Raw genomic sequence first — 15,032 nt, 5'->3', positions numbered from 1 at the left:
TGTCTTCATTTTGACTCCTCCCACTGCCACAATGACCAGCCTTTATACTCTTGGTGACTGGGGCCCTGGTTGCTGCAGGCCTCAACACCAGCCTGTGGTTGTGAGCAGGGCAGAACAGAACTGACAGTATCTCCCATGCAGGACCTGGGTCAGCGCCTGGTGCCAGCTGGGGCGCCGCTTTAACCTGGACCCCTAGAGGATCTTCTCCAGGAACTGGCCTTTTTGGTTCCATCAAGGCCTGAGAGGATGGTGAAGAGTGATCCTCCACCAGGCAGCACAGTCAGCAGCAGCCATTTTGTTCCACTAGAATCAAGTATGATCGTGACAGACTGGTGAGTATTTGCTAACTGACACTTCCTGTTTTTACTGCTATTCTTCCATGAATGTGCTCATGTTGGCTGGTCCCCAACCACAGTTTCAAAGCCATGATGACATCTTTCATCAACAATCAGACTTATTTTTTCTCTATTTGGACAAATAAGGTTTCAACTGACACGGCTGGCCAACGTCCTGGAGTTCATTCAGCCTGGAGAACCAGGTGCTGGTTCCTTCTTTTACCAGGCAGGAACGGGCAGCAGATCCAAGATCAGTAGGTGCGGATGTCTGCTTTGACTGGTAGGAGGAAAGAGAGCAGGAGAGCTGGTCAGTGACAAAGACAGATCATGAAGAAGGAGTGCTGTATTCTGCTAGCACATGCTAGTGACAGTCAGAGATCAGGAGTCTCAGCAGGGAAAGATTCATCTCTTATTTCAGAGGATAGTTGGACGTTCACTGGAAGACAGTGACGTGTGGTGAGGTTCATGGCTGGTGAGGCACCGACTCCATCACAATCAGATCTGTCAACACATGAAAAAAAACCTGCATTTAATAATAAAAACAGTCAAAAAATGTTCTCCATGTTTTGGCTTCTGTCTGCCACAGCTTCTTCAGCGCTCTGGATACTTTAGCGTGAACCTCCTGCTTCCATTGAAAATCCAATTTAGAAAATTGTTTTAGCTTAGAAATGGAATCCTCCATTGTGACATTACGGCCACTCAGGAGAAAAAAAAATAAGGCAAGGCAAGGCAATTTTATTTGTATAGCCCGTTTTCACAAACAGTTTGTCTCAAAGGGCTTCACATGGCATCATAACAACATCCTCTGCCCTTAGACCCTCACATCGACTGAGGAAAAACTCCATAGAAAACCCTTTTAACAGGGAAAAATCTGAGAAACCTCAGGGTGAGCAACAGAGGAGGATCCCTCACCAGGACGGACAGACGTGCAGTAGATGTTGTTACAGACAAGAAAACAGTTTACAATACAAAATGTGAGAAACACGGAAATGTTAATAACAGCTGAAGAAGGAAGCTTCTGGAAGGGGAGGCAGGGAGAGCAAGCCAGCTTGATGGGGGACTGGATGGCAGACTGGTTCATGGAAGGGGAGCGCAGGCCGGTGTAACAGTAGGGAATAAGAGGGGGGGGGGGCGATGCAGGCGGCGGTTGGGGCTCTGGTGGATCTGTGGAAACACAGAGAGACTGCGAGACACCAAGGCCAAACTACAAAGTGCAACAAGTAGTGGTCGGGACAGTTCCAAAAATGTGCAGGGAGGAGAGGAGGAGAGAGGGGGAGAGGAGAGGAGAGGAGGGAAGGGCTCCATGTAACCTGATGTGTCCCCCAGCAGTCTAAGCCTATAGCAGCATAGCTATCAATGGTTCAGAGCTACCTGAACCAGTCCTAACTGAAGGCTCTGTCATAGAGGAAGGTCTTAAGCCTGGACTTAAACGTAGTTAAAGTGTCTGCCTCTCTGACCCATGGAGAGAGCTGGTTCCACAGTAGAGGAGCCCGGTCACTAAAGGCTCTACCTCCCAGTCTGTTTTTATTGATACTGGGAATCACTAAAAGACCTGCATTCTGGGAGCGGAGTGCTCTGGTCGGACAGTAGGGACTAATGAGCTCTTTCAAATAGGATGGAGCTTTATCATTGAGAGCCTTATAAGTTAGCAGAAGGATTTTGAAGTCGATTCTAGATCCTACAGGAAGCCAGTGGAGAGAAGCTAAAGTGGGAGAGATGTGTTCTCTCTTCTTAACTCCCGTCAAAACCCTCGCTGCAGCGTTCTAGACCAGCTGGAGACTCTTTAGAGAGTATTTAGGACATCCTGACAGGAGAGAGTTGCAGTGGTCCAGCCGAGAAGTGATAAATGCATGCGCCAGTTTTTCAGCATCACTCTGGGAAAGGATGTTCCTAATCTTAGCGATACTTCGCAGATGGAAGAAGGCGGTCCTAGTCACATGCTTTATGTGGGAGCTGAAGGAAAGGTCCTGGTCAAAAATGACCCCAAAGTTCCTTGCAGTTGTACTCGAAGTTAGGGTGATGCCATCTAGAGTAGAGATCCGATTCAAGAGTGTGTCCCTGTGGTGTTTAGGTCCAAAAATGATTACAATAACTGAATGACTGCACTTGACTTTCCTAACAGTAAATTGTAGTTCGCTGTCACTTCTTCTTCTGCAGCGGACCGGAGGAGGCGCAAGCAGAATCCCTGGGCTCACTAGCGCCTCCTCCATGAGGCAGGAGAACTGCGTGCCTCACCCAGCACCTTTTCGCAGCCGTTTTATGATCGCTCAGCACAAGAAACACGTTACACTCAGTGTATACAAAAACACTCTACATGATATTCACCAGCTAAACTATAGAAATGTAGTTTGTTTTGCAGAAGTATTTGAACATTTTAATAGCGCCATAGAAAGAGACAGCAATACGGGCTCCCTGCATAGCGCGCAGCACAGTTAGCCGAGTCATTGAGCAATGCCTGGTGAGGCTCAGCTGCCTGGTGCCTCACCGCACGTCTCTTCTCAGTATTTGAACGATAAATATGAAAAATCTGTGATTTTGAATAAAAAATAACTTAAAACTGGTTGAGTTAAAAGCAAAATAACTTTATCGTACAAATCAAAGGAAAAATACAATAATTGCTTTTATTTTTTTCAATTTACATTTTTTTCTTTCCATGATGACGGGCGAGGCACGGCCTCACTTGCCTCCCCTGACCGCACGTCACTGACACACACACACACACACACTGAGACATGCAGCAGCTCACAGTAACTGCCTCAGTCACACAGCAGATAGACTCCTTTCTATAACAAGATAAGCAGTAGAAATGGATGGAAGTGATGATGAACTGATGAACAGGTGATTTGTCCAAAAGTCAACATCAGATTCATTTCCAATCTGTGGAAGCAGTTTCATCTTGAGGTTCCAGGTAAGAACAGCCAGCTGTGGGCTGACACACATCTCTTCAGGAGCACTTCTATGCTCCAAACTTGCCAGGTTGAATTGTGTCTGTATTCTGAGGGCAGCAGGAGGACAGTGGAGTGAGGACACACACATTTGGAACTGAGAGCAGCTGTGTGTGGGATTTCCCCAGCAAAGATAAAACCAGCTCCTTCATGCTGGCTATGAAGGCTCACAGTCACACTGACGCAGCTACAAATACTTTGAAATGCAACAGACTGGTTTCTCTTCTGGTAGTTTGTTATCAACTGTTGTCACATTTAAGGATCAATTTAGCTGTTAAGATGAAGGCTCACAGTCACACTGACCCAGCTACAAATACTTTGATATGCAACAGACTGGTTTCTCTTCTGGTAGTTTGTTATCAACTGTTGTCACATTTAAGGATCACTTTAGACTAGAGGGTGTCCTCTTCAGATTTTGAACAGCGTAATATAGACTCTGTGGGTCCTTCTGATTGATTAATGATGACTTGTTGAAAAATTCCTACAGTCATCAGTAGGAGCAGAGCTGATGAGGAGAAATCAACTCCAGATGTTCCCAGATGGGGAAAACCTGCTCTTCCTCGCTGGTTCACCTCTGGAAACGAAACTCCAACAGATGCGCGGACCAGAGGGAGGAAACCACGGCGTTTCACTGCTTTAGATTTAGACCCTCACGCCAAGCCGGCGAAGCAGGTCCTGAATCAGTCACGTGGTCACTGCCGGCTGGCGAGGCTTCGGACGTCACCACATACGTCATCAATACGCACTTCAAAAAACGAGAAGAAGACGCGGGAAGCTTTGAACACAACAAGGAAAGAAGGAGAAGTCCGTGAACCCCCGGCCTCGGTCTTTGTCTCCTGAAGGCTGAGTGGCGCCGGTAGAACCTCAACATGTGCGCCGCGCAGCTGCTGCGGGTGTCGGTCCAGGAGCGGATCCTCGCCGCCGCTGAAGACTTCCTGCTGCAGCTGGGAGAAGGAGACTCAGCGGCTGGAGTACCGGTGCTGAGAGCGCTGCTCACCGAGCGGCTGGCGGCGGCCGCGGAGCAGATCGTGGCTCTGCTGGAGGAAACCGTGGCGGAGTACGAGCGGGAGAACCGCCGGCAGAGGTTGCTGCTCGATGCCGTGCTGAAGCCCCGAGTCAGGCTGGACAGAGCAGGTGAGTCCCCGCAGGGACCTGCTGGGCCCCTCATTCAGTCCAGGAAGTGGAGCTGCAGCAGGGCCGGTTCTCGACGGGCATTTATAAGGGGGCAGACAGAAATGTGAAGGGGCACATGATGGCGACTGAGGCGGGAAGGGGTGTGGTGGTGTTGGGGGGGGGGGTAGGTGGGTCTCTGGATCACTGTTGTTGTCATGTAATTGGATTGCACTTTGTCAGACCTTCACCCTCAGACCGGTCCAACCTGGTCCCACATGAAGGCTAAAGCCCAGTTCACTCCAAGATTTTAGGCGTCAGTGACTTCCCTCCCCCAATCAGGCTGAGGCATCAATGACCACCACACTACAGTAATGAGGGTGAACAGATCCAAGACAGTGGACTGGGAGGTCGCATGCGACGTCGGTGACAAAAAGTGGACACCAGCACTGCTGGATATCAGGACTTGTGGCAGTGACGTAAACGGAGCTGCAGCCAATGACAGCAGACATGGGAGCTCTGGCAGTGGGGGAGTGACGCAGAGCCACCAACAACAATGAGGAGGGGCATGGATTCTAGGAAGGGTTCACCATATCCTTGGACACAGGATTCTTGGCTCCATGGTAGCGCACTAAGGACCTGGAGGGCTGCGTTCTGCTCCACCTCCATGTTTACAATGAAAGGGGCGTGCGCTGCGTCCAAGAGTTTCCTGGTCAGCTGTGCAGTTGGCCACGCCTCCTGACGGGGAAAATCCTGTAGTCTGAACACTCCTGTGCACCGACAAATCTTGTAGTGTGAACAGCAGCCTGATTGAGCGCCGATGGTGTGAACAGCAGGGCCTGTCGCTAACAAAAAGTAGCGTAGTTTGAACAGGGCTTGAGCTTCTGCTGGTGGAACTCTGAGGGTCCCTGAGGCCCCAAACCCCTGACCAGGAGGAGGTGGCAGTCCCTCGGGGCCAAATTAAAAAAGAAAACTAAAAAAACATTTCTGGTTCCAATTCTGAGATCAACTTACAAAATAAAGTCAGACTCGATAAGAGCTCTCAATGTAGCCGATATTTACCAAACTGAAGGGTTGGCGTTGTGTTAAACCTCTTGTTTGTCTTCTTGTCCTGTTCTCAGCTTCTTGTTTGGAGCCCCTGAACTCTGTTTGCACCTGAACAGCTCCACTCTCCTTTCTCACCAATCCACTCCTCAACAACAGCCTCCTGTTTCCCTTTGCAAACTCTAACAAACCTCCATATCCAAGTCATGTGTTCTGGACTTCTCATGGCCCAAGTTGACCAAAGTCCTCTTTCTTTGATGGAACGTGGTTTGATGGTAGGGGGTTCAGATCTGTGACAAAGCAGAGAAGGAACTCTCCCAAGATGCTGAGACGCATCAATGACAGGGCTCGGAGGGAAAGAGAGGAGGTGAACCTGTCCTCTCAGTGATGCCTTTTCCAGTGGATTCTTCAGCTTCTGCAGTAAATCTGGTCCACATTCAGTTTGTGGCTCATCTGTTACTTTCTGAAGGGAGAGAGAGAGAAAGAGAAACGTCAGTCTGAGTGCAACCCAACACAGCAAAAAGCTGTGCTGGAACCTGACGGGCTACGTCCTGGCTCGTTAGGGTCCAAGCAGTGATTGATGGTGATGGAGGCAGTGGGGTTGGGAGGGGGTGTGTGTGTGTTTGTGTGTCACGAGAAGATACACACACAAACACACACACAGCGGTGTGACAGAGAGATGAGAGGAAGCTGACACTGTATCACGCACCTTTTTCAGCAGATTTTTCCGCTGCTGCAGATCATTTTGTCAACTCTTAATCCAGTAATGTTGGGAGTCCATCAGGATTTGTGGGGTTTTTAACTTCTAAAATTTTGTGGAAAAATCCCAGAGACAAACTCCACCTTCAGGAGCCAGAAAGAAGGATTGGATTGTTTTTCTGAAGGCAAAGGTGGTCCAATCCCATCCATGATCCCAGACCTGCTCAGTGCCCCCTCAGATAAAGATGGTGGATCAAATCAACAACAACAAGTCAGTAAAAGTCAAAGAGCAGGCAGCACAATGTTGGTGGGACTTTTTCTGATGATGGAGCTCCATTCTACCACCATCATGGATCAGACACATGAGGAAAGCTGTGGAGCAGCTGAAGGTGGTTGCTGCCAGGCTGAAGACCACCAGACACATCAGGAGGACCAGGATGGTGATGCTGAAAGAGCAGCACTGACTCAGTCAGCACACACACACACACACACACACACACACACACACGTGTCAGCAGTCTCTCTGTCTCCTGCAGCAAGTCACATGATATCCAAATGAGTCCCGTCAGAATGAACCAATGTTACAGCAGCTTTAGGGGACAAAATCCAAAGGCAAACCTCCTGCAGACACCAGTGAAGCTCTGTTGTTTCATTTCAATGCAGTTTCAGTCCAGATCAGTGAGTCCAGAGCTGCTAGCTTGACAGCTAAACACGGAGCATCACAACACTCAGCAGGACCCTGGCTGGAGTCGTTCTGCCAGCTTGAAGTGATGTCACTCATGCAGCTCTTTGAGTGTCTCAGTGGTTCAGACCTCCAGTGCTCCAACATGAACAGGAACCTTGAAGACCATCAACCATTCATCAACAGTACAGAACAATGAGAAGAGTTTCCACTTCTAAATAAAAGGCTATCACACTGTTACTACTACAATATTACAGTATTAGAGGTTTAGAAAGTTCACCAAATTAAGAGTAAAATGATATCATAGGCATTGACTCAGCTACATGTAGAATACAAATGCAAAGCCAGAAAACCTGGAGAGAACCCACGTAGGAACAGGGAGAACATGCAGACTCACACAGAAAGATCCTGTGCTTGAGCAGGGGCTCGAACCCAGAACCTTGTTGCTGTGAGGTGACAGGTTGAACCACTGCACCACTGTGCCTCCTATAATGGAAACTATACAGGCCTTTTAAAAAGTTATTTTTGTTCACTGCCCAGCCGGCCTGGGCTGGACCGGCCATTCAAGAATTGTCCCACTTTTCCCAGTGGCCAGGATGTCCCTGGACCCCACACACTGACCAGGACACTGGGAGGCGGTACTCATGCTAATGGTAGCCAGCAAGTGTCTCTGGTCTTGTTGTGTCTGTAATGAGGGCCATTGTGTTCCAACTGAGCAGGAATGTAAAAACATAGAAGATTTTAATAGCTGACGGCTATTTGGTGTTGTTAGAGTGGATAAACCTCACCTTGTGATTATGAATGGACAAAACCATTCAGTGATGGGGACCTATGACCTTTGACCTGGGTGACCCAACGTTGATCCAAGCATCTGAAGCCAGCGTTTCTGTTCCCAGTTTGCTGACTGGTTGTCAGTAGCAGGACGTCTCTTTTCATTGAGTTGATTTCTGTTTCTGTCTGTTGCTCCGCTGTTTCAGAGTCAAATGAAGAGATTTCTGATGTTGCTGTTTGTGTCCTGCAGATGTGGAGCAGCTGCTGGTGATTAAAGAAGAGGTTCCCCCTGAGCTGCAGGACCCAGAGCCCCCCCACATTAAAGAGGAGAGGGAGGAGCTCTGGACCAGTGAGGAGGGAGGGCAGCTTCAAGGGCAGCAGGAGGCTGATATCACCACGTTCCCCTTCACTCTGGTCCCTGTGAAGAGAGAAGGGGACGAAGAGAAACCTCAGTTCCCACAGCTTCATCAGAGTCTAACTGAGGAGAACTTGAAGGAAGAGTCTCTGAGCAGCAGCCCAGTTCATCCTCTGAAAACAGAAGCTGATGGAGAAGAGAGTGGAGGACCAGAACCAGAACCAGCCAGCAAGGTAGATCCAGATCCACTTGTACAACCCCAGACTGAAGACCAGATGTCAGACTCTTCTGAAGCTGAGCCTGAAGTCAGTGAGGATGATTGGGTCAGACCTGATAACACGGCCACCTCTGAGCACAAGGAACCCTTTGGCTCCAGGAGGAATTTGCTTCAGAAATTGAGACCAGGACAGGAAGTGAGTCATTGCAGCTCAAAAGAGCAAAAAGTAAAGACTGAAAGAGAATCAGAGATCATCAGGAACGTGAACTTTGGTCCTTCTGAATCTGAGACAGAAGTCAGGAAGGATGAGCGTCCCTTTAGGTGCTCAACATGCAGTAAAGATTTTAGGAACAGAAGGAGTTTGAATAATCACATGAGAACACACACTGGGGAGAAACCATTCCCATGCTCAGTTTGTGGCAGAAGATTCTCAGAAAAGGGTAATTTGAGAAGACACATGAGAAGACACACTGGAGAGAAACCATTCCCCTGCTCAGTTTGTGGCAAAAGATTCTCAGAAAAGAGAGGTCTGAAAAGACACATGAAAATGCACAATGGGGAGAAACCATTCCCCTGCTCAGTTTGTGGCACAAGATTTTCAGAAAATGGGCATCTGAAAATGCACATGAGAACTCACACAGGGGAGAAGCAATTCCCCTGCTCCATTTGTGGAAAAATGTTCTCTGTTCAAGGATATTTGAAAAGCCACATAAGAACACATACTAGAGAGAAACCATTCCTCTGCTCAATTTGTGGCACAAGATTCTCAGAAAAGAGATATCTGAAAAACCACGAGAACACACACTGGGGAGAAACCATTCCCCTGCTCACTTGGTGCTGAAAGATTCTTGATAAAGGCACAACTGAAAAAACACATAAGAACGCACACTGGGGAGAAACCATTCCCCTGCTCAGTTTGTGCTAAAAGATTCTCGGTAAAGGGACACCTGAAAAGACACATGAGAATGCACAGTGGGGAGAAACCATTTTTCCAAACATGACACTGAAGCCATGACAAAAGAGTGGGAGACGCAGGTTGAAAGCCAATAATGAATGTATTTAACTAAAAAAAAACACAACAATAAATCAAAAATGGGCCCAGGTGCTTCCAACTAGGAGGAATGAACAGCTCCCCACCCTCCAGATACCTGCTGCAACACAAGAAACATCATGAAAGACACGAGATTCTGCGTGACTTTTCTGTTAAACCTGTGTTGAGAGCTAATTTGCAGTATGCAACCAAACCAGGTTACTTTTGAATGTTGCAAAAATACATCCCTGCAATTCTTCAAAAATAATTAATAATACAAGAACACACATTTGGTTTGTTTTGCACTGGAATTGTCCTTTAAGAGCTTCACAAGCTGGGAGAAGGATTTTAAACACTACTCTGGATTTTACTGGAGGCCAGTGCAGCGAAGCTAAGATTTGCGTGATGTGCTCTCTCTTCCTAGTTTCTGTCTATGCTTCTTGTCTATGCTTTACGCTTTATTTCTATGCATGCACCTGCATTGTGGACCAGCTGCAGAGTCTTCAACCACTTGTTAGTACAGCCTGATAATAAAGTAAATAAAAATATATGATAATAAAGAGTTACAATAGAGCAGTGACATCACTAGATAATGTGTCTCTAAGGGGTTTTGGGCCAAGCACAGGAACTTCTGTCTTATCAGAGTTGAACAGTAACAAGTTATAAGTCATCCAGGCCTTCATGTCTGGAATGCATGCTTGTAGTTTGGATAACTGTTGGCCTTGATCAAGCTTTATTGATAAATATAATTGATTATCATCTGTGAAACAATGGAAATGTATGGAGTGTTTTTGAATAATATGACCTAAAGGAAGCATATATAAAGTGAAGAGTATCGGCCCCAGCACTGAACCTTGGGGAACACCGTGTTTAACTTTGGTTTGCATGGAAGATTTATCGTTAATGAGTAGGGCTGGGTTTAAAAAATCTATTTAATCCATTTGAATCAATTTTCCTTTTCATGGTTTGATATCGATTCATAAAACCCACAGATCGATTCCTAACTTGCAGAGAACAGCCTGTGTATCAACTCTGGCAGTCTCGCATGATCAGCGTTTGGCGGCAGTTTTAATGGAATGTGATCTTGCGAGAATTTACTACCAGTCAAGCAAACATGGCGGACTGAAGCACAACCCTGAAGGCACACTCGGTGAGATTAAAGGCCGATGTTTGGGTGCACTTTGGTTTTAAGGACGGAGAAAATGACGACTTGGGGGGGGGGCAATATGCAAACTATGCAACGGGATGGTAAAGTACTGTGGGAATACGACAAATTTCCACTTGTCAAGACATCACCCAGCAGAAAACCAGTCGACACGGCTCAAACAACGCAGCCTGGAGCAGGTATAAGATAACCGAGGCTGTCGCAGTTTTTATATGCAAAGACATTCGACAATACCAAACATGAACGCAAGCTTAAAACAAAGCATCGAAACTTCGCTTCACTCAGCAGAGAACGTGGCATTGACTTGTGATTGTTAGACGTCAAGAGCAACAGATTCATATCTGACCATTCCAGCTCACTACATTAGCGACTGGGTCCTCGCATGCCATGTTCTTCAAACCAGAGCCGTGGAAACCAGCCACACAGCGAGAAAACTCAGCGAACTGTTATTCAGTGCAATAGGCGAGTGGAAGCTTAGGAACAAGGTGCAAGCTATCGAAACTGACAATGCAGCAAATATTGTCCGCGCTGCGGAGATTACGGGCTTGTTGCACATTGGTTGCTTTGCACACCTTCTTAATTTAGCCTCGCAAACTGCGCTGAAAGTCCCTACAGCTGCACGCTTGCTCGGCAGAGTCAGACGCATGGCTGCATTTTTTCATCGTAGCTCTACGGCGAGCCGCATCCTCAGTGAGAAGCAAAGGGTGCTGGAGCTTCCTGAGCACAAGATGGTGATTGACGTGGTGACACGTTGGAATAGCTCACTGGAGATGCTGGACCGTTTCCTCCAGCAGCAACCAGCCATCTCAGCAGCTCTGCTGTCACCTGAAGTACGCAGAAACGAGAAAGATGTCTGCACGTTGACAGAAGTGGACGTAAGAGTCCCAGAGGATGTGGTCAAAGCCCTTCAGCCACTGAAAGCAGCTACTCTTGCCACGTCTGAGGAAAAATCCCCGACTCTGTCCATCATTGCACCCTTGCATGCACAACTGTTGGAAGAGATGCGCTGTGTCCCCCAGGATTCAACAGTCATCAAAGAGGTCAGGACAGCAGCAGACAACAACCTCAATTCAAGGTAAGCTTAAAAAGTATGTAGGTGAATGCGTGTGCATTCATGCACATTCATTTCCAATTAAATTATATTTAAGTGATCAAATATATCTTTTCAAGGTTCGTGCCTTGAAGGACAGGCTCTATGTTGCTTCAGCGTCAGACCCTCGTTTCAAGGCTCTGCCTTTCTTGTCTGATGAGGCCTGGAACCACACATTCTCCCGACTGGTGACTGGTGCTTCTGTTGTGGCACAGGCAGAGGCTTCTAATGTAAGTTATTGACACAAAAAAATCCTTATTTCCTACAGTTTTTGTACTTTACTGTATTCAACTCAAATTTAATTTGTCTTCATTATTTTAATATTAAGCAGTTGTATTCTGAATTGTATTCCAAGTGTCTTTCCAGATCATTTTCTTGCTATTTTCAAACAGCAAACATCTGCTTTTGGTGGAAAAGAAGAAGCTGTGCCTGATCCCGTTGAAGATGTTGCTCCACCAAAGAGACCAAAGGAATCCTCTGCACTGATGTCTCTCCTAGGGTCAGCCTACATGCGGAAAGAGACAGTTACACAGAAAACTGTATTTGAAAAGGCCCAGGATGAAATCAAAATATACAGGGAAGTAACACCCATTCCACTCTCTGAGAATCCTCTCAACTGGTGGAGAACACATGCAAAGCAGGATCCCCTATTGGCCCACCAAGCAAAACGGTACCTTTGTGTACCTGGTACCAGTGTCCCGTCCGAGCGGGTTTTTTCCACCACTGGGGATGTTGTGACGGCAAAAAGGAGCTGCCTTACTCCTCAACATGTTGATCAACTCCTTTTCATGCAGAAAAATCTTACTGTCTCCAACAAGTAAGAAAAGGGATGACAGGTCTTGAAGTTTTATGGACTTAGGTTTGTGATTATTGTTCAGAAGTTTACAAGATCTTTTTTATTCGTGTGTCAAGAAAACCCTTTAAGGAGTAATTCAGAGCTGTTTAGACTTGGAAATACTTTTCTTTTTTGCATGAATGAAAAACAAACCAAACCCAAACAGGAAGTTCAGAATGCCTGGAAAACAAGATGGAATGTCACCACTTGTCTGATGGTGTTTTTCAGTTTACATTGTATGTTTCAAATATACAGACCATGTTCCAAAAAACTGAGATATTGGTGCTATTTTAATTTGCCTACATTTATTTGAGTCAACAGCTGGCTGTTAATTCTGTTCTGATGCAGTTGTCACAACCATTGTAGTGTTATTGCACAAAAGCTGTGAGACAGTTGTAGCTAAGTGAGTGTCCTGTTTATGTGTGTCATCTTTGGAGAAACTTTATTTACATTGTCTATCTTGTAATTTATTTTAATTTGATTTATATTCATTCATTTTTTTGTGTTGTCAGTCACTTGGTCAGGTTTAAATAAATAAATAAATGGACGTTGAATCGGATTGAATCGTGAATTGAATTGAATCGGACCTCGGAAAATCGAATCCAATCGATTAGGAAAATCTGAATCGATACCCAGCCCTACTGACTGGTATTTGTTGTTAAACTGGACAGTTTGTCTGTTGAAGCTCTTTAAGTTGATCTGGTTGGACACAAATCTTAGCTACTAAGATGCAGCAGCAGAAGAAGCTGTCATCCACCCTGACAGTCAGAGCATCAAGTCAAGGAAACATCAACCATCTTGTAGTTCCAAACCTTCACCTGTCAGATTCAGCTACTTCTGATTGTGGGACTTTAAACTTGAACACAAACAGTGTCTAGACGCACGATGGCCCAAAAACGGCCCGCATCCCAATTGCAGATCAGCACCACACCAGACCCAGGATTGGTCCAGTTCTGATTTTACTTCAGTATTTGGCACCTTAGGATGTTCGGACTGAATCCAGTTAGTTCCACACATTTTCATTTCACCTTGGATTTTGGAGCTTTCGGGTTAAAACCTGTATTTCATGTGTGGGCCAAAACCGTCATGTGTGCACCACAGCCGGATCAGGAAGCTTTCAAACGGATCTGGCCCAAAGACTCCTGCTATCTGGGTAGTGTAGATGCCAATGTAGTGGTTGGGGAAATAGTCTCTGAGAATCCAACTTGACGGTCCTGCTAAGTGTTGTGATGCTCAAATGTTCTGTAAAATAGTTGGACCCTCAGCAGAGATGCTAGATTAGGAGTTGATGGGAGTTGTTGCAGATACCAGGGTCCAAAGTCCAGGCTTGAACCTGGTTTGTGCAGTTATTTGTCAAGCTAGCAGCGATTCTTTCCTTTTCACATCGCCGTGTCTCAGGACCAGTTGATGTCCATTTACCTGTCATGGTGACAGAGAACTTTGTCCAGCTCAACCAGGACAAAACTGAGGTCTTAATTGAAGGTGGTGGCAGCGTTGTTAGGGCCTGAGCCTCCTCCCAACCAGCCACAGCCAAGTAGCAGGAGTTGGCCATCGAAAAATGCAATTCCTCCTTCAAAGTCCGCAGTCCGAGACCTGCTGGAGGCTCCACCGAGATTTGAACTCGGATCACTGGATTCAAAGTCCAGAGTGCTAACCATTACACCATGGAACCTGTCCAAAAAAAAAAAGACATGAGTGAGAAAAATTATGGCGCTTATCATGTAGGAGGGACTACAGTGGTTGTCTGGTTTTAATTTTCACAAACATCCATCCATCCATTCATCCATTGTCTTCCGCTCATTCCTGTTAATGGTTGCAGACTCCTTTTTCAGAGCTGGAACCTTCCTCTGTGTCAGCTTCCTGTTCCCATCTCTATGTTAACGGTCAGTTTTGACCCACGTCTTCAATCAGCTGTCAAATAAACGAAAACAATTTTCTATCATGGTTCAGGTTAACAAAATCCTCATCAACTTCTCTGGTCCAATCACATTTATGTTGGCACACAGAGAACAGATCTAGAGTCAGAGCTGAGACTTCAGTCTAACCACCTTAAGATGGAGGAGAAAAAGCCCTGATTTCTGGGTCTCACAGTCTTTTTATTCTCTTGGCTCCACCCACACAGGGCAGGAGAACATCCTCATAGTGAGTCAGTATTTTTCCATGTTTAACCAAATCAGCTCTCAGTGGTTAAGAACAGGTGAGTTAGTGAGTGTGGTTCGTTCTAATCTGATGTCCAAGCTGCAGGGAACAGCAAAGCCAAACAGTACAGAAGCCTTTCAGCATTCATGCAGACTGGAAAGAGGCTGAAATGCTCCCTGCTTCTGGAAGGAGCAGAGATGGAGCCAGAAAAAACACAGAATTTACCCAGACTCTGATTTGAACTAGCAAGAGACTCAAGCTGGTCATGAAGTATGATTGGCTGCCTCTTCGTGATGTCATTCACACACACCTGTATAATCAGGATGTGAGCTGAGGGGTGGAGATCAATGAGTCCTGGAGACGTTCAATAATGTCCACAACTTTGGCACCAGGAAGACAGCAGGTGATGGCACCTGGGAGTTCAACAGACCTGATGATTGAACCACCAATCACAAGGATTTCAGCCTCCATTGTAAACAGAGAGTTTAGATGAGAGAGAACCTGCTGTCAGCCTCACCAGTCAGGGCAGTGGCAGAGGCAGCAGAGTTGAATGAAGCAGGATCACCTGGCAGGTCTCAGCTGGAGGTGATGACATCACTGGCCTCAGTCCTCACC

General features: G+C 46.5%; 1 non-coding gene across 1 annotated transcript; it reads right to left on the bottom strand.

The window, feature by feature from the left end:
• Positions 1–13,878: 13,878 nt before the first annotated feature.
• On the bottom strand, positions 13,879–13,950 carry trnaq-uug (transfer RNA glutamine (anticodon UUG)). Its single transcript has one exon. It is a non-coding gene; the product is annotated as a tRNA-Gln (tRNA).
• Positions 13,951–15,032: the final 1,082 nt, after the last annotated feature.

The sequence above is a fragment of the Aulostomus chinensis genome, chromosome 1 (genome assembly GCF_037954235.1).
Source record: "Aulostomus chinensis isolate RoL2024-O1b breed Wild chromosome 1, RoL_Achi_v1.0, whole genome shotgun sequence".
NCBI classification, from domain to species: Eukaryota; Metazoa; Chordata; class Actinopteri; order Syngnathiformes; family Aulostomidae; genus Aulostomus; species Aulostomus chinensis.
Note: the sequence above shows the minus strand (reverse complement) of the source record. Positions and strands in the feature narration are given on the sequence as shown.